Below are 23,983 nucleotides of genomic sequence, written 5' to 3' on the forward strand. Positions count from 1 at the left end.
ACCTAAGGATTGCCATAGTTTGAAGCCAATTTTATCAACATGGTATATTCCAGGCCTGCCTAAGCTATACAGTTTCCATCTCCCCCCCCCAAAAAAAAAGGAAGGAAGGGAAAGAAAGGGAGAAAGAAAGAAAGAAAGAAAGAAAGAAAGAAAGAAAGAAAGAAAGAAAGAAAGAAAGAAAGAAAGAAAGAAGGATGCTAGGAAGAAATACAGAGAGATAATACGAATATAGGCAGCAGAATCACTGTAATCGGTAGTTTTAATTGGCTTTTAGGATTCAGTGCTTTTTTTTCTTTATTTGTTCTCATTCATTCATATTTGTTCCATTTCACTTCCTCCCTGCCAGTCCTTTCCTCTCTCCTTGTCCCTGTCCCATTTCTTCCCTCCAAATGCTATGACATATGAGCAGATAGGCATCCCCCAAATACCCTGTAATTTCCCCCAGTCTTTTCTCTCTGCAGAAAGGGTCTAAGCCTATCTAAAGTTATAAACTTCCTAATCTACATCTTTTGGCATTTATTCTAATCTGTGTCTGTTTTGTACAAAATACAACTGTAACAGTGTACATGCTGTTTTAGAAATGTAGCCAGAAACCTTAGTTGTGATAACACTTTTTGGATTACTTTAAAAATTAAAATGTGTCTTCCCAGGAGTAAATAAGACATTTCTGTGTAGTATTTTTTGTTCCCTGTTAGGGCTCAGTTTCTGCTTTTAGTATAGCAATTGGATGGTTGTTTATTTATCTACTTATTTATAAAGAAAACGGGGGAAGAACAGTAACAAATAGTGTAGGCCCCGAGAGTTACACAGTGGAACAGTAGATTATATGCCTGTGCTATGGACACTTAGTTGATCAACTATTCTCATTTAAACATTTCCAAAGCTGTTTTTTATTACTTAATTCTGATTATCAGACTCCAGTATATGAATCCACGTCCAGAGGTAATCCTTACTAAGATTTATAGCCATTGACACCACAAAGATGTGTAGTTTAGTTGCTTAGGAATTTACTCGTGGGGGAATTATTTAAGAACGAAAATGTGTGACAGCTAAGAAAAAAAACTGGACACTGGTAAAATTGAAACTCCTTAGGAAATAATTAGTTCGTTTTGTTATATAACATCGTGGATGAAAATCAAAGGTTACTTGGGTTCAAACAAGAAGAAATATATATTTTTCTTTTTTTCCTATCCTCCTTCCTTCACTCTCTCCCTTCCTCCCTCTCATTTCTTCTTTCTTTTTTCCCCTCTGTATAGTCTTGGCTGTCCTGGAACTTACTCTATTGACCAGGCTAGACTCAAACTTAGAGACTTGCCTGCCTCTGCTTCTGAGGTCTGGAATTAAAAGCAAACACCACCACTGCCTGGCTGGTTGTATTTCTTAAAATCAAGCAAAATGTCATGCTTTATCCTAGAAATAAGTGTAAATTTGTCATACAAACTTTATTTTAGAAATCACAGTAAAACCAACTAACTCATAATGTTGTGTAATATGAGAAAAAGATATACACAACAGTCTTGCAATTTTTATAATAGACTACTGTTTTCCTTTTGCTGTAGTAGTTTCATATAGTTAATTATTCCCAAAGAAAATCTATTCAGATATCACAGAGATGGAGACAGTATTTAGCAAGTATACACATGTTTTAAAAATGATTGCAGCAATTGTTTTTAACATTTAGGATGTAGTGATTCAACACATGAATGGGGCACATTATTCATTTGTTTTCTGCTTACCTAAATATGGGATCTAGGCTCAGATTCTTCCCACTGCTTCATTCTTACTTTGATATACTCATATTTTTCTCTGAAATATCCCTGACTTACCTTGATCCTAAAAACTAAATTGCTTTAAACATTTACTGTTGATAAGTACATTAATGGAAAAGCTGGAACACTTATGATAATTTCTCTAAGTTTCTTTTTTTAAAAAAAATTATTTATTATGTATACAACATTACTTCAATGTATGCTTGCATGCCTGAAGAGGGCACCAGATCTCAGTAGAGATGACTGTGAGCCACCATATGGTAGCTGGGAATTGAACTCAGGACCTCTGGAAGAACAGTCGGTGCTCTTAAACTCTGAGCCATCTCTCTAGCCCCTCTAAATTTCTTATAAACAAGTTCTGGAAGAGTATTTTATTTAGTTTTGTTGCTCTGTGTATTAAAATCAAAGACAAAAGCCATTGCTCCTTACAGAAGTGCCTTGATTCTGAAATACCAGGTGAGGCTTGGTTTTGAGCTGACCAAAACTTGGTTTGGGCCCCCAAAAGAGACATTTAGGCTCTCTTGGGACCGAGACTTATCAATAGTGAGAGCACAATGGATGGGGATGTTTAAGGATATTAAAGAAACTAAGGGAACGCAGATAAGTGTGTCTACCTGGACCTAACATTGGTCATAATCTCAATCTTTTATCTTAAACATTTGATATTCCTTTAAGTATGTAACTGCTTATGTTCATTCAAACATGTTAAATATTCCTTTTCTAGGACCCTAACATGTTAATTTTTGTAGATCCGAATTATTGATGCCCATGGGGACCTTCTCATTTGGCTCCTGCATTTTATATATAAGAAAACTGAGGTGCAAAGGAGAACTGAGATTCAAAGTTGTTTTTCTAGTGAAGTAAGCGTCTTCCTAATTTAGCAAGAGAATGATGCTTATCATTTTGCCTTACATATTTCTTGTTCTTGAAATTTTGGTTTCAGTAAAAAGGAATAGGCCTTTGGGTTGTAGGATTTCACAACACATGTCTGCATGCACAGATTATTTGACTTGATTTGGAAAGGATCAGAGCGGAAAATGATTGTCTGAGGTCAGTTATTTCCACTTCTAAATCTGTGGCCCTCTGCAGAGCTACTACTCTAACTGCCTTCTTCCTGTTAGTTAGGGTGTTACCAGGACAGGATGGGAGGTTTCTTCCTATCGCCTGCCTGGCTAGATACTTCCCTTTTATGCCCAGCACCCAGCCTCCCCTGAATGGCAAGCATTGCAGAGCAATGTGGTAGTCTAGAGTGTATTCATTTGATTATACTTGCTGCTTGTTTTTGTTTCTAGTCTGATGCCTACCAAGACCCTCCAGTTTGCTACTGCTTACAACCCTGAGCTGAATTATTTATTATAACCTTTGAGGAGCCTTGAGAAGTTTGTTTTCCTTCTTTTGAAAATATTTTGAGTGTTTCATGACTACAAGTAAAGTCACAATATATCATTTTTTCTTTTATTTATATGCTAATTAAAAGCATTGAAGAGATAGCTCAGTAAGTAAAGTGCTTGTCTAACAAGCATGAGGAAGAACCAAAGTTGCATCTCTGCCCATATAAAACCTGGGTTTGATGACGTGCTTGAAATTCCAGCTTTAACGGGGGGCTCAGAGACAAGTAAGAATCCCTGGACCTTACTGACAAGCCAGCCTTGTCTGATTAGCAAGCCTGATAGCAAGCCCCAGTTCCCAGTAAGAGATCCTGTTTTAAAAAGCAAGGCGAATGGTTCCTTAGGAAAGACATCTGAGACTGACCTCTGGCTTCCACAGATGTGCTTGCCTGCACATACATACATACATATGTACATAAAATTAGTAAATTGTTATCTGATTAGTATAGAATAATGAAATGTTTGTGTTCCTTTTGATCTTATAACCTTAGTATTTTTCTCTTCCATTTCATAAGAACTTTATCTCTTTTGTTAAAAAACTATCTATATTGGTTTCATTTGGACTCCCTGAGTTTAAAGCATAGTAGTCCTACGGAAGATGTTTTAACTTATTTGTATTAAGAGTATATTTTATGTGGGTATTAAGTTTTAAAATATGTTTTGTGAGCAACTGGTAGTGTGTTCAATTTTAAAATCTGTATTGTGAGCAATTGGTAAACAAAGTCTTTCCATTGTTCTGTATGATAATATTCTTTTTCTTAGTATTTACTATATGAAGACAGTGTTTTGTACTCATAAGTCATCACCATTTCCATTTAAATTTAACGTTTTTGAATACTTTTTCTGCATGTATATAAGTGTTGCATATGTATACAGTGCTTGTGAAAGTGAGAAGGTGGCATTGCCTATCCTGAAACTGAAATGACAGGTAGTTATGAGCTGCCATGTGTATTGCTGGGAACCAAACCCACATCTTCTGCAAGAGCAGCTAGTGCTCTTAACCCCTGAGCCATCTCTCTAGCCCCACCATTTCCACTTAAATGGTGAGGAAGCTGAAACATGATGTTGAGTCAATGAACTTTATGTAGTTTACATAGCTAGTAAGCGGCAAACTCAGTACTTGAACCCAGACATCTGGCTCATTTACCCATATACTTATCTTGTATGCTTCTTTACTTTACCAGAACTTAGATGCCACCTACTCTGAAATTGGGATAATTTCATGCCCTCTGAAAGAAGGTAATTATCACAAAAATCAGAGTACTTGACATTTGAACATTTAGGTATATACCCATTAAAAGATGAGACAGGGCTTGGGAGAGATGGTTCAGTTGGTAAAGTGATTGTCACGTAAGCTTGAGGACTTGAGGTTGGATCTAGCATCCTTGTCAGGTGCAATGACATTCTTTTGTAATCCTAGCACTGGGAAGATGGGAAAAACTCTGGGACTTCTTCACTAAGTCTAGACAATTGGTGAGTTCCGGGTTCAGTGAGAAACTGTATTAAAAATATCAACTTCTGGCCTCCACATGCATGCACAGCCCCTACAACAGAGCCTTGACCAAAATATATTTTTCTCTCTATAATGGACCTCGAGTCTTCACAGATTGGCTCCAATGGGATGCTGTGATTTGGGAGCTAGCCTTGTTTAGTCAAACAAGTGAGCCATATTTGACTATAATGCTGCCATCCCTCTGTCCTTCCATTAATAAATCCAGAGTTTTTACCTCCTTATAACACATATTTAGGCACCTCAGATTACAGTTGTATGCTGAGAGAATAAGACAACAGATCTCCAAGAATTACTGATTGTGATTACCATGGGGGAAGCTATGCTGTGCTAAGGTTTTCCCAAGTTTGCATATTTATACTTTCCATTTAGTACTAGAGCTTTTAATTGGATTGTTAGATTTGGCATCAAGTGACTTTAAGTTTACTTTTATGGAGATTCATCCAGGTAATTCCAGTCCAAACAAACATCAGTTGAATATAATCTGTGACACTTGTAGAGAAAATTAAGACAGAAAACCAGTTTGGTGAGATTAGGGCCCTTTTAATAGGGAATTCCCGTGGAGAGAATAGTTAGAATGGCTGACAGAAGTAAGGTATATTTAGACTAGTCCTGGAACCAAGCTCAGTATGTGGCCAAAGATAAAATTCTTTTGTCATAGCATATAAGTCTAGCTATGTAGTATAACATATGTGAAATCTACAACATAATTCAGAATTCATTTCATAAAATTCTAGATAAAATGCCATAATTACATAAGACTTGGATACACATTATTTTCCTAGAAATTTTAAACTAAACCTCCCCCTACTCAGTTTTTTTTTCCTTCAATGATCCTTCTTCCTTTATTCTTCTGTGTTTATTTAGCAGTGTGCTGCAAATATGTTTATATGTTTGCGCTGCTTGGATATTTGGTCAAACCCATAGTGTTAAAAACTTGTGCATGACAGGAACTGGTATAGCCCTAACTAAAATGGCTCAATGAGAGTTAGAGTATAAGCAGAAAGAGTGACTTGACCAAGCTTTGCCTCAGGTTTGCTCTTATCTGCCCACTGATAACCTTGCAGCATGACTAGAGGTGAATGACTAAAACAAAAGGGTAAGAATTCCCGGTTAACAACTATCCCCAGGAGTTGCAGGTGACTTCAGAGTGCATGTAAAGGTCATGAAATTCAAATCCTGCTCACGTACTGTATAAAGGACCAAAGCAAGGTGAGAGCCTAAAGAACCATGGGGATGTATTGTGCTTGAGTTATATCCTAGTATTTTCTTAGTAGCACTTATATGGTTAGCTAAGAAAGAGTTTGCTAAGAAAATCAACAATTCATTAAAAACGTCAGGCAAGGCGCGGTGGCACATGCCTTTAATCCCACTACTTTGAGGTAGAATCAGGCAGATCTTTGAGTTCAAGACCAGCTTGGTCCACAAAATGAATTACAAGACAACCAAAACTGTTAACACAGAGAAGCCCTCTCTCTCTCAAAAAAAGAAAAATCCTTTAAAAACCTTTTTAGAGGTTGCCTGGTGGTGGTGGTGCATACCTTTAATCTCAACACTCTGAGGAAGAGGCAGGTGGATCTCTGTGAGTTCCAGGATAGCCAGGGCTACACAGGGAAACTTTGTCTCGAAAAAGAAAACAAACAGACAAACCCAACAAAACAGATCTTTCTAGGATCTGTTTGTTAATCTATAGAACAAGAAAGTGTGTGCCTTCATTAATGAGTGTGTGTAAGAAGATTGACATTTTATACACTTCATTATAACCTCTTCTACTTAAAATATTGTATTCCCCCCCCCAAAAAAAACCCTAATGATAGCCATTTTGTGACTAACATATACTAGTTAGGTCTCTGAGCAGTTTTCTACATAAGATCTTAGGGATATCAAAAGATTGTAAAGGGGAAAATCACTAATTCATTTTAAGATTATCAATGAAAAGATTTTCTTACAGAAGAATAAATTTTCCTTGTTGAATTTTAATATTTTCCTCATCCTTCATGTTTATTCTCTGTGTGTGTGTATACATGCATGGTGTGTCTATCCCTAGTTATTTGTGTATGTGAAAAACCTCGAGTGCCATGCTTAAGAATGCTATCAACTCTGTTTGATACGGGGTCTCTCATCTTGCAGCGTACTAGTTAGATAAGGCTGGCAGGCCAGTGTGCCCAGGGATCTTTTAAGCACTGGAATGACTAGCAAATAGTACTTATGTGGTTTCTGGGAATCAAACTCAGATAGAGCCTCATGCTTGTGAGGTAAACACTATACTGAACTGAGTCTTCTCCCCCGTCCAGGTTGAACTTGAACTTAACAGTTATTTCCTGCCTCCGCCTCCTGAGGTGATGATGGAAGGGGTAGGGCACCATGGCCGAGTCTGAACTCTAACATTATTATTTGGAGGGTTCTTTTCTGTTTCGAAAAGTAATTTTTTTTTCAGGGACAGCTTACATATTGCAATGTGCTGCTCTTTATTCTTGACATTCTTTATGCTTTCCCTTCACATAGCTGCAGTTCTTACAAGGGAATTCAGTGTCCATCTCACAGGTATACTCACATGTACACAGTGTCTGTTCAGGTAAAAACATGTATCATACCTTTACTGACAAACCTGAATGGGGCCAATGAGCACAACAGAAGAGTAGAAGAGACTGGCTCTTTAAAAGCACTTGTTCTTGTAGAGGACCTGGTTTAATTCCTAGCACCCACAAGGGGGTTCACATTGATCTGTAACTTACAACAATCCATAACTCCAGTTCCAGGGGATCTCATGCCATTTTCTGACTTCTTCAAGTCGCCAAACACATACATGGTACACACATATATGTCGCGTCCACCCTCGTCCCGCAAGGAAAAACGCAACACCCGGAGCTTTTCTTGCAGCAGTTTTCAGGACTTTATTCACAATAATCTTTCTCCTTCTCCTTCTCTCTTTCCCTTCTTTCCCTCTGTCCCCGGGCAAACCTCTCCCAGCCCTTAAGTAGGCATGGGCTGCCAACCCCGAACTGCCAGGTGGGCACTGCCCATAGGTTCACGCATATGCAAGCAGCTGATGATCATTGCGTGATCATAGCATAGGTCAGACTTGAGCCATCTCAGGAGTTGATTATACATCTCCATCAGGTGTGACACCACGTAGCTCGCTACAGTTCCCCCTTTTTGTTTTGTAAAGCTACAGGCAAGAGTAGAGGTCTGATCTCTGTTAAAAATGGAACATGTGCTAGTGTCCGTCCAGGTGTCATCCACTCAGAGAACACTAGACCTGTCCAGTGTCTTTTTACAGAGGTGGGAGTTAGACACCAACCCACATGCAATCAGACTTGCTCTTACGTCTCTAGCCAAACTTGGGGAGACTGTCCTGTTTTAATGGCTGTGAAGGCCTGAATGATCATAACTGCGTTGCAATGCTGTGAAACCCTTATGTGGCAAATGCACCACAGGCATACCAGGGAGGCAAGCACCATTAAGCTTGTTAGGGCTCCTACTCCCGCCCACTCCCTCAGATGATCCATGGAGTGATCCAGGAAGATAGTTCTTCTGCCATGCTGGTATCCATGTGTGTGGAATCTGCAGTCACCATCATCACCCGCAACTTTTCCAGTTGCTGTTCAAATTCACCAGACCAATTACCTAAAAGATATCTAGACAAATCTTTAAATTTTTCATATCACTCACAGCCCCAGATACTTCCATTCACAGCCAAGCTGAGCCAATTGCCACAGCCGCGGCTGTGCTTGCAGCAGCAGCAAGGGCAGTCAGAACTGGTAGCAGAGGGGCCAGCACAGAGGAGAGGAAGGGGAGGCAATCTTGCTTTCCCCTCCCTGGCTTCCCTCTGCCTGCTCCAGTCATTAGGAGTGGCTTTGCCATAACCTCAGAAGCAGTCAGAAACCACTGCTCCTTCAGCAGTCCCCTAAATAACATACCCCAGCTGCCATACCCCTGTGGCTCATTTATTCCTGTCAGCTGTGTGCATGGACGACACCTTCTCCCTCCTGCACCTCTTTGGTTTCCCTAGCAGCTCAGCTGATCCTGCTTCTGCTCTGAAGGGGCCCAGCTTAAACCGTGTTTTAGGGAATTTGGGCGTTGTCAATCTCTCTGGCTACTTCCTGCTGAGTAGGGACTTTGCATTCTTACAGGTTTTTACTACAATCTACTGCCATTTTCCAGCCACACTTGGACTCGGGTTGCTGCAACCGCAGGGGAGAGGCGGAGACTTCCTCCCCACCGAACTGTGAGGTGGAGGCTTGGAGGTTGGGTTGAGCGGTCAGCCCGACCCTGGTCCTGGGTTGCCCTGGGCTGGGACAGAGGTTCAGGCCAACAGATCTTACTAGTGCTGCGCTTCTATGCCCTGAGGCCCACGCTGGGAGTGGCCTAGCATTCTTGCCTTGTCAGTCCTTGAGGCAGGTTCCTGGGTCTGCGGGCATCACAGACCCTGAGCCACTTGGAGCTCCTTGGTTTTGGAGCAGCAGCTGCTCACACTCCACTACAAACTCCGGAGGCCTCGGTAATTCAAACCACATGAATATATCTCCCTTCCTTAGCATACCTTGTTCAGTGGCAAAATCCAGATCTCTACCAGGCTTATCCCAGGATGACACATTAAGATTGCCAGAGATGGCAAACCAAAGTGCAATTGTGTCACATTTAGCCACAAACCTCTCCAATGCACTCCGTAACAGCTCGTTAAGAGCTAGAAAAATCAGGTGTGATGTTGAAGCGCCCATTATAAAATCCCATTCTTTCTTTTAATTTCATTTTAAACCGTCCACTATTGTCGTGGCCCTCACTTTAAACTGTCCACTTTGATCGTGGCTCTGACTTTAAACCATCCGCTTTGGTCGCGGCCCTATTACCCCCGCTCTCCCTTCTTCTACCAGCGAGAGCAGAAAACCTGCTTTTTGTTGTGGATCCCCAATCTTCACCTTGAGGATTATTTGGTGCACCCCCTAACTGCAGCAAGTTCTGGGCTCCACGGAGAGAGGTTTGGAGGTTCCCCGTACACTTGTCACCATACGGGCCACCAATTGTCGCGTCCACCCTCGTCCCGCAAGGAAAAACACAACACCCGGAGCTCTTCTTGCAGCAGTTTTCAGGACTTTATTCACAATAATCTTTCTCCTTCTCCTTCTCTCTTTCCCTCTCTCCCCAGGCAAACCTCTCCCAGCCCTTAAGTAGGCATGGGCTACCAACCCCGAACTGCCAGGTGGGCACTGCCCATAGGTTCACGCATATGCAAGCAGCTGATAATCATTGCGGGATCATAGCATAGGTCAGGTCTTAGCCATCTCAGGAGTTGATTATACATCTCCATCAGGTGTGAAACCACGCAGCTCGCTACACATATACATGCAGGCAAAACACTCACACATATAATAAAATGAATAAACCTGAGAAGGAGTTTAAGAAAAAGAATGGGAGAAAGTGGTAGGTGTCTGATATAAACAAATATGACAGAAGAAAATCTCTGTACTGTGCCACAGAAAAATGATCAGTTTTGTGGTCATGGTAGCTTCTTTGGCTTACTGAAAATTTTATGTGCTCAAATTGCTCTCTTTCCTGGCTTACTGTAATAATCATTTCAATCTACTGCCTTCCTTTCCAATTCACTGTGTAGTATCATAGAAGCAAATAATTGCTGTGAGCAAATAGAAATAATACTTGGATTTTAGTAGTGCTTGGCATACATCAGGAACAAATATTTTATATTTATAAGCATTCTGTACTTAGGATAAAATAAAACACTCAAAACAAACATACTAGTCTTGTTTTTCATTTCCTGTAAGTCAAAGTAATATAAACCTAATCTGATTTTCGTCATAAAAACAGCATTATATTAAGGATTATTTCTAGCCTAATTCCTAACTTTTAAGTAGAAACAGCCTCAGCTACCAGTTTTAATCAAGTGTTTAATCAGCTGGATATGACTAATCTGAACATTGCTTTGGATAAAATTGTTTAAAATCTATGTAAATCAATTAACAGTAACCAACAGTCTCGAAATATGTTTGAAGCACTAAAAAGTCACTATACAATGCTGCTATTATCACAACCACTGCTGTTTTTTTCTGAAAATGATCAAAAGAATTTCCTTTTAATTTTAATTAGTATACATGTGAGTATGTGAGCATGTTTGTATGTTCCGACAGAGGCTTAGGGGCGTTGGGTTCTGCTAGATCTAGATTTACAGATAGTTGTGACCTTCCTGATGGAGGTGCTGGGAACTGAACTTGGGTACTGGAAGACCAGTATGTTCTCTTAACCCCAGAGCTATATTTCTTGTTCTTTAATCTAAAGTTTATTTAAGCATTTTTTTTTTAACAAAGCCAGGGTATTCATGCAGGATTTCTTTGGGTTAAGTTTTAACTAGTATGTTTGAGGAAACTTTAGTGGAAACTGGCAATTAACAGTTTTTTTGAGAAATTTGCTGAGACTTTGTACTTTGCTTGTTGTATATTCTCTATAGGGAAGTTTATAGAACAGAGCTAGGTGTGGTAGTACATATCTTTAATCCCAGCACTCTGGAGGTCTTGAGGCAGAGGCAGGCAGATCTTTGAGTTCAAGACTAGCTGGTCTCATAATAAGTTCTAGGACAGACAATGTTGTGTAGAGAGACCCTGTCTCAACCCCCAACACAGATATTATAGAACAGGTTATTAGTCAGTTGATTTGATTCGTCCTTAGAGAAAGCAATGGTGATCTGAATACGGGGGCACGTACCTGTAATTTCACCACTTCAGAAGTAGGAGTATCGAGAGGAACTCAGTGTCATCCTCTGCTTCCTAGCAACTTCAGGGCCATACTGGGTACATAAGATTCTAACAAAAAAAAAAAATAAGAAAATGATGGCTGATGAGATATGAAGAATGATTATAAGTAGGTAAAGAAGTGATAGGAGTATTCTGTGCTGAGAGAAGTAGTGGAGCAGAAAGAATTTTGGGGGCAGGAAGAAGCCTAAGGCTCACTTGAAATGAAAAGAAGACTAATGAGTTATAACAGCAATGAAAGAAGGTAAGGTAGTTAGGCAAGATATGGAATTAGAGAAGGAGAGAACTTGACTATGTGTAAGACCTTGCGGTATAGACTAAATGTATTAAGATTGACATGAGACCATTATTAGGAAGACTGGAGGACTGGTACGTTCAGGTTTGCATTATGTGACTATTACCTGATACTGGCTGTGTCAGTTTTCACTATTGACATTTACCTGATTTTTGTGAGTGTTCGAATGTGAGCAATCTCCCCGACAACAATAAGCTGCTTGAAGACAGATACCATGTAAAATCCATCACTCTGTTTCCGGTGCCTTGTATATAGTAGAAAATCAATTAATTCAGGTTAATAAGCTTATTAACAACATTAGTAAATTTATCTTGTTAGCTAGGGATATATATATAGTCCTTTAACAGGATCTGTGCCTACTGTGTATGGGGCCCTGAATTCAGTCCTCAGATAGTAGGCAAAAGAGTTACTTTTTTAAAATTAAGGTAAAATTCACACAATATAAAATTAACCATTTGTGTTACATTTTCTTTGTGTAATCCACAATGTGTGTGGAGATCAGAGTACAATTGTTGGGCAGGGAATTGAACTTAGATTGTCAGACTTTGCCAGCGATGCCTTTATATGATAAGCCATCCCACCAGCTCAAAATTAACAATAAAGGTAAACACTTTATTGTTTTTAGTAGTATAGGTTAGAATATATATCTTTTGTTGTTTTTCTTCCATGTTTCCTGACTTTTTCTCTCCAAAGTAAGTCATGAAAATTAATCTCCTCTCATCTTTAGGTTTTGGAGCTTGCACTAAAGAAATTCTCTTAACTATCTTGTTTGACAGTAGGCTCATAAGATCCCAATTTCAGAAGTGATCCTACCATGTCATACAGGAAGAAATACTGCATAGAGAGAAGCAAGGCAGAATCTAAACCTGAGGTAGGAGAGAAAGAAAATTAGGAAGATTTGGCAATTGAAAAGAGCTGTTCACCCTGGAGTCAGTTGAAGACTCTTGCTGTCTGAGACTGAAGAATTCCAGCATAGTGGGTCTTAGAGCTGAAAGGGGACACAAGCCACCATCCCTAACCCAGAAGATCCCCAATTGATAACCACTTGCAAATGAATATTTAGGTTCCTCCAAGGGAGTCTCACTGAGGAAACAAACTACTCTTAAGCATAGACTGTATGCCCTGCATCTTTGGAGGTTCTTTGTCTCATTGTCTCATAATGTTGTGTCAGTTTTCTGTTTTGTTTTTATACCAGTCCTTTGTTACTGCCTCTGGTTTTGTGTTTTTATGGGAGTCCTGTGTGTGCAAATGTGTGATCTTTTCATCTGTATGTGTTTCTTGTGCTTTTTCTATGGCTTTTTTTCCTTCTGTTTGTTTTGATCTATTCTGGTTGATTTATTTATATTATATTATATTATTATCCCTTAGATACCTGTTTGTTCACCAAGGAAACAAAAAGCAGTATATCCAGATGGGAGGGGGAGGTCGGGAAAAACTGAGAGGAAATCAGGGGAGGAGAAACTGTAATTAGAATATATTGTATGAAAAAAATCTATTTTCAATAAAATGACAGGAAAAAAAATGAAGGACAGGGACTCATGCTGTAGCTCAGGCTGATTTATAACTTACTATGTAGCCCAGGCTAGCCACAGACATGCAATCTTTCCGACCCAGCCTCCCAAGGACTGGGATTATAAGTTTGAGCCACCATGTCTAGTCTCTAGAGTAAACTTTAAATTAAAAAAAAAAATAACTCGGTGGGAAAAAATTCAGCATACAATCTGGAGAGATGGCTCTGCAGTTCAGAACACTTGCCACTCTTCTAGGCAACTCAAATTTGGTTTCAGCATCCATATCATGTCACTCACAATTTCCTGTAACTCCAGCTCCAGGGAATCCAACACCCTCTCCTGGCCTCGGTATGCATTGGGCATGCGTTTGGCATACACATACATGCTGGTATTCATACATACACAAACAGTGCTTTTTAAAAGAATTCTAATGTTTTATTAGGGTTCTCTAGAGTAGCAGAATATATAGATTGAATCTATCTATCTATCTATCTATCTATCTATCTATATCTCTCAATGATTTATTAGACTAGTTACAGGCTATGGTCTAACTAATCCAACAATGGCTGGCTATGAATAAAAAGTCCAAGAATCCAGTAGTTGCTCAGTTTGGATGTCTTATCTGAATTTTGGTGGATGTTAGAATTCCCAAAAAAGTAGGCTTTAATGCCAGTGAAGGAATGAACTTCCCAGCAAGGTGAGGATAAGCAATCAAAGAGCAAAACTCTATATTCCATATTCTTATATAGGCTTCCAACAGAAAGTGTGGCCCAGATTAAAGCTGTGTCTTTCCTCTTCAACATCTGGATTAGAAGTGGATCCACTCACTTCAAACCAAGCAAGAAATATCACATAGGTGTGCCCTTCATTTCTGGATTGTAATTTATTCCAGATGTGGTCAATTTGACACCCAAAACTAGCCATCACACATATATTTAAAATTTGCTTAAAACCTTTCCCCCTTTCCACCTTTAAACCTGCAATTTTCTAGTAAACTCACCCAAAAAACATTTGCAGTAAGTGATATGTCTGTACTCCACTTGTGAACCCCTTAATGTCCCCTGGGTTTATATTATCAGATTATAAACTCATACAAGACTCCTCAGGAGCCAGCCTATAATCTGTTATCCTGAAGAATGATAGATGTAGAGGGAGGGGAAGGGCCTTTAGAAATATGCTGAACAATGAAGTTCCAAGAGCTTCAAAAATCTTATATATGGTCACTACTAAGATATGTAGGCACAACTCTTCTTTTTACAAAAAGTTACATGTATTTATTATTTATTCATCCGTCCATCTACCTATCCATCTATTTATTTGTGTATGCTATTTGTGTATGTGTTTGTGTGTGCATGCCTGTGCAAACACATGCTCATATGCCACAACGCACTAATGGAAGATTGAAAATCCATCATGTTGGGTCTCAGGGATTGAACTCAGTTTATTAGACTTGGTGTGTAGCACTTTTACCTACTGAGACATCTCACTGACCCATGAGTCATTTTGAGAAGTCACACACTTTAGGTGTGCCTTATTCTTTCCCTGATTACCTTTCTTTGTTCTTTAAATACATTCCAACTCTGCTTCCTATGGATTCATACTGAAATTCTTTTCCACAGCATGACTGAGGATCTAGTTTGCCCAAATGAAAGTCTTTGAAGAAAAAACAACAACAAAAAAAAACCTCTAGTTGTTTCCAGCATAAGATTGAAGCTGTACATTTTTCCTCTGCTACTACTGACAAGTTACCAAGCCTTGCTGGGTTTTCCTACTCAATATTTTTATTTATTTATTTATTTATTTATTTATTTATTTATTTATTTATTTAGGGGGTGGGCTGGCGGGTACAGTTTATCTGTTTAGCTCTGGCTGTCCTGGAACTTATTCTATAGGCCAAGCTGGCCTTGAGCTCACAAAGAAATCTGCCTACCTCTGCCTCCCTGAGTGCTGGGTTTAAAGGTGTGGGCTACCTGGCCCTACTCAATCTTTTAACATTAGATTGTCACTTAATGAAGAAACCTACAGCTACTATGCTGTATTATGATCTAGCTGAAAGCATTTTTCATGTTCAAAGCTTGGCAGGTATTTTTAATTTTGGCTTTAGATTCTTATAATTGTTCTAGATACCCCTTCATGTGCTTTAGAAGCAACCCACTGCTATTTTCCATCATATGCTTAAGTAGAACCACAAAATACTATTTTTCTTACTTGTTAAATGTTTTGCTTTGTGGGAAGTGACTTGGGACCAGTTTGACTTTTAGTATGATTAGTATTTTGTGGGGAAGGGCATACATTTTTTACTATATGCTCTGGTTAAAAAAACTTTCAAGTAGGTTTGTCTTTATATGTATTTTTATTTTTTTGTAACAATCCTGTGTGCAATTAAACTTCATAATTCCAAGTTGTTTATTAGTTTTTAAATTGCCCTTATTTTAATTAGCCTGTTTTAACTTATAGTTGCTTATACCTTTGGGTGTGAGGACATGGATGTTGTATTTTAAGAGGGTTAAACCATTTTTCTCCTCTAATAGGCACATTTGAGAAGGGATTCCTTTTTTTCACATGTAATGATTAACATTAAGTAAAATTTGACTGTAAGTGACTTAAATTGATGTCTTTAAAGACTTAAAGAACCAATGTACCTTTTAGAGTACAAGATAAATATCCTGAAGGCCCTTAATGTAGTCATTTTGTACTCAAACACATTTTGAGAAGACGTTAGTACATGAGTTTTTTATTTTTTTATTTTTTGGTCTGTATGCTTTTCAGAGTATTTTATGTAGACTTTTTGCTTAGAAGCTTACAAATAACTTTCATTCCAGTACATTACCCTTTACATGTGGTTTTGAAAATTAATCTTTATTTTCAAACAGTTATTCTTGCTCTTGATTTATTTTATTTTAGAAGCCTTGGCTGAACTGGGTTGCCAAATTGTACATCTGAAGCTGCATTGTAAGATTTCAGTGCTAGATGTATGAACAAATGTTATTTTTAATAAGATCATCTAGTCAAGCCATATGCAAGTTACAGACAAAAACTCCAGTGCCACGGCTTTCCCAAGACACACACAGACCAATTAGTATCAGAAGGTAATTAAGACCAAGATCTTCTGGTACCTTTCCTCTCATAATTGAACTTTAGAAGCAAAAACCTCTACTTGGGCTTATAGCCAAATACGTAATTTTACTTATCAACTTTTGCGATATAAAGATAGAACCATCATAATTTTACCAATTATCTCACCTCATATCTTTGAAAGCTCTGCGAATGCTGTGTGTTTTTCCTGCCAATAGAATCTACCATGGTTATAGCCTAAAGGTTTGATGCAGTAGAAACTGGAATGGCACTTCCCAAACCATATATTAAATGTGCTGCCATGGCATCTTTTTAGGGAGAAAGTCATGTATTTAAATAATTGTGTGAAAGGCTAATTTACACAAAATTAAAGTGTTTCCTTGTAAACTTTTAAAAACTTGCACTATGTAAGTATTCATTGTGAAGCTAGGAGAGGGGGTTATGGACTGGGTTTGGTCCTTCTATAAGGAACATTATTGTTAACTTGTTCCATGTAATGAATTTTGGGAAAAATTTAATAGTGCATTTCTGTTATTTTTGACAGTTTATATTTATTGTGGGTTCCTAATTGACAGTCCTTAAAGACAGTGAGGTCTAACAAAGCAAGCAGATATTTTTAAATTTACAAATTTTTATTTGGTCTGCTCTTTCTATGCCTCAGCATACTACAAATTATCTTTTTTTTTTTTTTTTTACTTCAAAACTCTTGCTGATTTCTGTAAAATCTAAGTGTCTTGAAGGATAATTAGTCTTGGGGCTGGAGAAATGGCTTATAAGTTAAGAGCATTGGCTGCTCTTCCAGAGGACATGTGTTCAATTCCCAACCCACATGGAATATCACAATCATCTGTAACTCTAGTCCCAGGGGATGTGACAGCTCTGGCTTACACTGCAGGACATGTACATGGTGTGTGGATATACATGCAGGTAGAGCACCAATACACACAAAAGTGAAAGTTTTTAGATTTTTAGAAAAAAAAATAGTCTCTTGAATTGGAGAGATGGCCCAGCAGCTAAGAATATTTTCTGTTCTAGCAGAGGACCAGGCTTGTTTCCCAACACCTACAAAGGTGGCTCACAGCTTCCATATGTCTGGTGCTGGTGATTCTTTGCCCTTTTCTGGCCTCTGTAATCACCAGGCGCATGTGTGTGGTACATATACATACCTGCAAGCAAATACTCAAACACAAAATAAAATTAAATCATTTTTTGGAAAAGAATAATTATGTCAGGTTTGGTGGTGCATACCTTTAGTCTCAGCAACACTTAGAGGGCAGAGACAGGTAGTACTCTGTAAGTTAGAGGTTAGCCTAGTTGGTCTACATAGTGAGTTCAGGTTATCTAGGACTGCATTGTAAGCCTCTGTCTCAAAATAGAAGGAGTGGTGTTACCATTTAGTCTTTATTATTTGCAGCAACTTCAAAACCTACGCTTTGGAGAAGGTAAGGAAATATAGAGACAATGGCATTAATTCTGGAACAGTACTCAAGTGATTATGTACTCTAAGACAAAGGGAGAAAGTAATTACTATTTTGCTTCCAAGATATCAGAGTGACAGTTCTAAAGGACTTACGGTGTGTGTTTTGGACAACAGTCTACAAGAGCTCCATGAGCGGGCCCTCATTTACCATGTAGCACAATTTAAATTTGTGGTGGCCCAGTGTTTCAAGTTGTATATTTCTAAAGTTACTTAATATCTGAAAAACCTTATCCTTTGTTCACAGTAGTAATTCAACATCATAAAAGGTGGTCTCTGTTTATTGAGTTAATCCTACTATAGGTAGTTTTTAGTTTGTATTACCATTTTAGAGATAAGGTAATTAAGTCAAGTAACAAAAAAATATTTTTCTCAGGTTTCATTCTGAAAACACACACAGTTGTAAATGTTTTCTAAGAGTATATTTTCTTTGGTTTTGTTCACTCCATATTTTGTTCTCAAATTTCTTTAATAAGAACTGATCAAAGACATTGACTCTTTTGTGAGTTAGAATCCAGAGGTGTGTCTCTTTAAGCCATGTGCCACGATGAAAATCTTTTTTTTTCCCCTTCCTTTCTTTTGAAAACGAATTTGTAGTAGTGGAGATTGAACCAAAGGCCTTCCTTATACGTGCTAGGAAAATACTCTACCACTGAGCTACTTCCCCAGTCAGGCACATTACATCTAACTTTGGGGGAATGTTAAAAAATAAGCTGATAAAAGCTGGAATGTGTTATTTTATTAATTACATTTACAAATTGGACTTTTTTCTTAGCTGGTTTGCTTTCTGTTTATTTATCAGCTAGAGTTGAAAAATATATCCATTGGGCTTACTGGAAATACTCCAGTATATATTTAAACCAGTAGACCTTTTTAGGAAATTTCATACCACTTTTGAAATAATAAAGCCTGTTCACATCATTGTATATCTCTTTCCTCTCTGTCTGTGCCCTAAACATAATTTTTTTCCTTTTAATATTTTTTCCTTTTCTGAGATAAACAGTAGTTCTTGAATGAGAATTTATCTCTTCTAGGTAATAATATTGATGGTTGTTTTCGCTAGATATTGCCATTTGCTGTTGAAATATAATGAGATCTTTAAATAATGAGAATTTACCAGTTCCAAATAAACTTTCCACAGAAACCATTTTCTTAGACCTTACATGTGTTTTGTACAAATTTTTGAAGCTTCAGAATTTAGAAATACAGCCATTTCCTTGAGGAAAACCCCAGTGATTCCCAACAAATACCTAGACTGTTCCTCAAACTATGCACAGATATAAAACTAAAATTTTAGTTAGCTGGGTAGTAGGCCGAAGCAGGTGTATCTCTTTGTGAGTTTTAGGCCACCCTGGTTCTATATCAGCCAATGCTACTACATACAGACCCAGTTTCAAAAAAATCAAATGTGTGTATGTGCGCATGTGTGTGCATGCATGTGCACTCGTGTTAATTTAAGTTTAGTGAACTTTCCTAAGGAAGGTAATTGTCACCATGGTTTGTTTATTGTAGATAGGGATTAGGGGAAGAAGATGAGAAAAGAATATAGTGCCGTGCCAGGATATTGATATTTGAAGAAAAAAAAAAGATGCTTGAAGTGATACTGCCAAGGCAAATTAGGATCTGTAGAGAAAAGCAGGGGGCAGCTGTGAAGTGGTAAAATAACAGAGGGCTGGCCACCACAGTGCTGCTTCCAGCTAACTCTTTTAGGTCCTCTAATGCTTCCTTTGGCACCTCCCACCGAAGTACATAAATTCCTCAAACCGAAGTTGGCTTTCATCCTAAGTTCCAGGAAACTTTGCAAGGATCACAAAGATTGGTACTATTTCTTAATGACTTGCAGCCTTTTCTCTGTGATTTGGCTGCTTTTCTATTAGAAAATTTCCAGTCAGTATGCAGATGGCCCCATCTTTTACTTCTGCCTCTGAGGTTTGTAATCTGTATTTTATTCTGTTTTCTAGTTACCCAGGGTTGCTTAGTCCAGAAGCCTTCTTCTTGCTTTCTCTTTGTTTGCGTATTTATCCATTTTCTAAGGGTATTCATCAGTGCTTAGTTGAGTTGCCAGCTTCTCTTTCTCTAATTTTAGAACTTAACTACCTTCGTATTTAGAGTTTTAAGGTTTGTTAAGTGTTTGGAATGAAAAGTGGCGTACAGATACGGTAGCAAGAACAAAACATATTTTGTCACTTTGTAAAGACTTGTTTATGTATGAGTTTTGTCAGGCTATAGACAAGATATGAAAGATACTATAAAGGTAGGTTGCTGTGTACCATTAGGAAGTTTGGGAGATGCAGGCTACATTTTTTAAATCAACCTCTGAATCATTTTTAAAATTCCTGTTAAAATTGTGAACCACAAATGCTAACAACATTTTGATCCATATACTCCCTTAAGTATCTTTTAGGAAAGCTGAATTTCATTTACATTTTTGTAGTTGTGGGTTGGGTTGAGAACATGGTGTTCATGGTGTGGGAATGCTTAGGATTGGTTGTTTCTGGTGAACTTTAACTGTTCAGTAGAACACATTTATATCATGAATGTCCAATGAAAACTTCCAACAAGGTGTTGTTCCTATATATACCCTCCCGCTCTTTTATTTATTTTTTTAGGTGTTGTGCTTGCAGATTTTGATGTGTTTGTGTAGAGCTAAAATATATTCTTTATAGCAATTTTTTACAGTTCATATGCTGCCAGTTGGTAATACCCAAGTTTGTATATGCATAACAATTTCATGTGTTTGTTTTTGATAAGATATTTACAAATTTCAATAAACAAGACCACATAATTAAGCTCTAAAGTCAAAGCCAAACAAAATGTTCTGTCTAAAAGTTTGCTTTGCTTCCTCTGGTAAAGGAGGAAAAAACAGCTTGGTCACTTTAGAAGTTGCAATAAAAGCAAAATATGAAATGTACGTTCTTAAGATTCATTTTTACATTGTTAATGTCAGGATTATTCACCTTTGTTTGTTGCAGTGGAGCAAGCATGGAAACCTTAATTAATTGACCACTGAATACATTATAGTAATTTCAACCCAGAAGCTTCATACACTGCAGTCATTCCCTGGCAGCCTACTGCTCTTCTCCCTGTTCTGCTCCCCTCCAATCTTGGGATAGTAATCTGACTTTGGGAGGCTTTTAAATAGGCGTTTTAACTTTTGAGCAATTTTTTTTCAACTTTGAGGTAATTTGTCCATTTTCAGACTTACTGTGCAGTTAAAAAAAAAAGTACTAATGCTTTAAAGAAGAAAATAGCTTTAGGTTGGAGTGTGAATAGTTTAAATCATTTCTGTGTCTTCAAATATTTTAGCCTAATTTATATATATATATTTATTCTATATGTACGGGTGTTTTGCTTGCCTGTATGTATGTCTGTGCATCAAGTACATGCCTGGTGCCTGGGGAAGTCAAAAACGGATATCAGATTTCCTGGAAGCTGCCCTATGGGTACTGGAATCGAACCTTAGATGCTCTGGAAGAGCAGCCTCTGCTTTTAACTGCTGAACCATCTCTCCAGCTCTTTTCAAGTTTTAATTAGTAATTTTGTTCACTTTTACTTATAGGAACTCAGAGACAAGGCTGACCAATAAAAACTATGTAATTATCAAATATGTAAATATGTGTTAATGATGTGTCATTAAGATAGAGTTGATGCTAGTCTATTTCAGCTTTAAACAATAATATTTCTAAAGACATTTGGATGGGACTTAGTCCAACACAGAATGAACTCCTAATGAAAGTAAAGACTGTATTGGTGATAGGAATTACATACTCCTAGACCAAGACTACATTGTCTGCCTTCTAAAGTTGATTGTTTTTTAGTGCTTCCTTTTTGGATTTCTTTGTTCTGTCAAAAGTATCTATTTTATTCAAAATCATGGTAAGCAACACTAAAGTTTTAACACTACATGGCAACAAGTGGAAAGGTACAGTAAATTTATACAAATTCAGAGTTGTCATTGTATGTGAGCTAAACTACATTGCACAGTTGCAGGAAATGCAAAGAGAGATTACAGTTTCATTAGAATTAGGGTAAACAGGCACAGAAAAGACACCTGCTTCATATCACCCCATCTCCAGTCCTCAGGAAGCTTCAAATCTAAACCTTCCCTAGAGAAAAAGACCTATTTTGATAAATTTGGAAAGTGGATATTATACAGCTTCTTATTGCCATCTAACAACCACTTTTAGGAGCTAGACATTAATATACACCTACTTGCACATAATTTCAATCCATTTTCTTAAATTTATGGAGATAGATATCACTTAAGCATTATTTCAAAGAGATCTGAGAGATAAATGTGTGGGTAAACCTCTTAGTAAAATTGTTAGTATCATTCAGTTGTATTCCTATAAAGATGTGCGTAAAAATTATATTTTTTACTTCGGAGGACCAAAGAAGTTGAAGACAATTTAAAATTGGGAAAGTACTAGTTCATTTTCATCTTAAGCTAATTAGTATCCACTGTAGAGGGGGGAAGCCATATTGGCAGTGCAAGAAGCATACTGCTCTACTGACCCTCTATTCTTCCTTTTCCTAGTCCTCATCCCTCTTTCTGCTTTAATTTTTATTTCCTTTGTATGGGTATACTGTCTGCATGTATATCAGTGTCCCATGTGCACAATCTGGGGCAACAGGGCAGGAAATTTAGAAACAACAGACACACATACAAAAAATTCTGGGATTGGGTAGACTGAAATCTGGTGGAGACACACCAACAACAGACAACAGGAAACCCACCATATTTATTTTATAAATCTGAATTGAGGAGGTGGGTTTGTTGTATACAGCTGAATGAGGAAGCAGGTTTAGCTTATCTAGTAGAGAGCTGGTCACCACAGGGAAGCTGTCTCAAGCTGCAAACATCCGGGAGGAGGAAGCTGCAGTAGACGTTTTCTGCACATACTATCAGTATCCACACATGAACCGGGGAAGCCTTTGTAATTTCCCTGAGCCTGAGTCAGGGAAAGCTTTGCCAGTCTCATTGGTCTGAGGCATTGGGGTTATTGACATGAATTTTCATGTAAATAACACACATTCCATCGGGACTTCCTCTGCTCCCCACAGTTAACCTCTACTTACTTTTAAAAAATGTGTTTATTTTTATGGTGGTATAAACCCAGGGACTTATATGTAATGGGCAAGCACTCTACTACTGAAATAAACACATCTGAGTTTCTCTGTTAGCATTTTCCAGTTATTTTTGGTTGACTTTGTACAAATTTGAAGGCAGTGCCTTATTTGTTTCATAAGTTTAAGTTAAAAATAGCAAAACAGAGATGCTTTATACTCAGGGTGATTATTACTTATTAAGGTAAATTTTACAAATAATATCTTCAGAAGACATGAATGCAGGCAGTAATATATACAAATGCAGTAAATATATAGAAAACTTCAAAATTTTTAAGTAGTCTTTTAACATTATTTTAAAGATTGATATCTTTCATATTTGAATAACTCAACAAAAACTCTTTGTTGTTAGTATTTTAAAATACTGTAATTGACATATTATTCTTAAGAATAAGGATCTAAGATAATAGTTTTTTTTAACCAGTATAGTTAGAAACTGTTTCAAATATAGTTCTATCAAAGACTATTTTTGATGCGTTTTCCAAAACCAGGTAGCTATGCTTGTGTGGGCAAATTTATACTCACGTATATATATAATATATTCTATTTCAAACAAAGAGAATAGAAGATTGAAGAGATGGTAAATTGGTAGAGAGCACTGCTGTTCTTCCAGAAGACCCAGGTTTGGTTCCCAGCATCCAAATGACAGTTTACAACCATCCATAGTTCCAGTTACAAAGTATGAAGTATCCTATTCTGGCCTCCTTGGGCACAGTGCTACAGACATACATGCAGATAAAACACCCATACATATAAAATAAACATTTTACATTTTTTAAAATAGAGAACTGTGAAGTCCCAGAAAGTTTTACATATACTAGAGCATTACTCTGAGTCTTTTCAATACAGTGAGTCTATTTTTAAAAGATATTTTAAAAAGCACTAGAAATATATTGTCTTATGCGAGACTTTAGGATAATAGAATCTGGGAGGTCACAAGGAAGTTTTCTTATAAAGGCAAATATTCATACGTTTTTTTTTGTAGAAAGATGATTTTTCTATTAATAGGATTTCTGACATGTTTAGAAATAATTTGCGTTTCTCTTCTCTGATATGTTTGTTGAAAAGAA

The 23,983-nt window shown here is 37.6% G+C and overlaps 1 protein-coding gene across 6 annotated transcripts in view; it reads left to right on the forward strand.

Annotated features, from left to right (window-relative positions):
* Positions 1–23,983, forward strand: part of Atp11c (ATPase phospholipid transporting 11C) — a 188,158-nt gene that overhangs the window by 64,623 nt on the left and 99,552 nt on the right. The gene's annotated exons all lie outside the window — the stretch shown is intronic.

The sequence above is a fragment of the Alexandromys fortis genome, unplaced genomic scaffold, assembly GCF_014885135.2.
Source record: "Alexandromys fortis isolate MF-2015 unplaced genomic scaffold, M_Fortis_MF-2015_v1.1 scaffold_95, whole genome shotgun sequence".
Classification (NCBI taxonomy): Eukaryota; Metazoa; Chordata; class Mammalia; order Rodentia; family Cricetidae; genus Alexandromys; species Alexandromys fortis.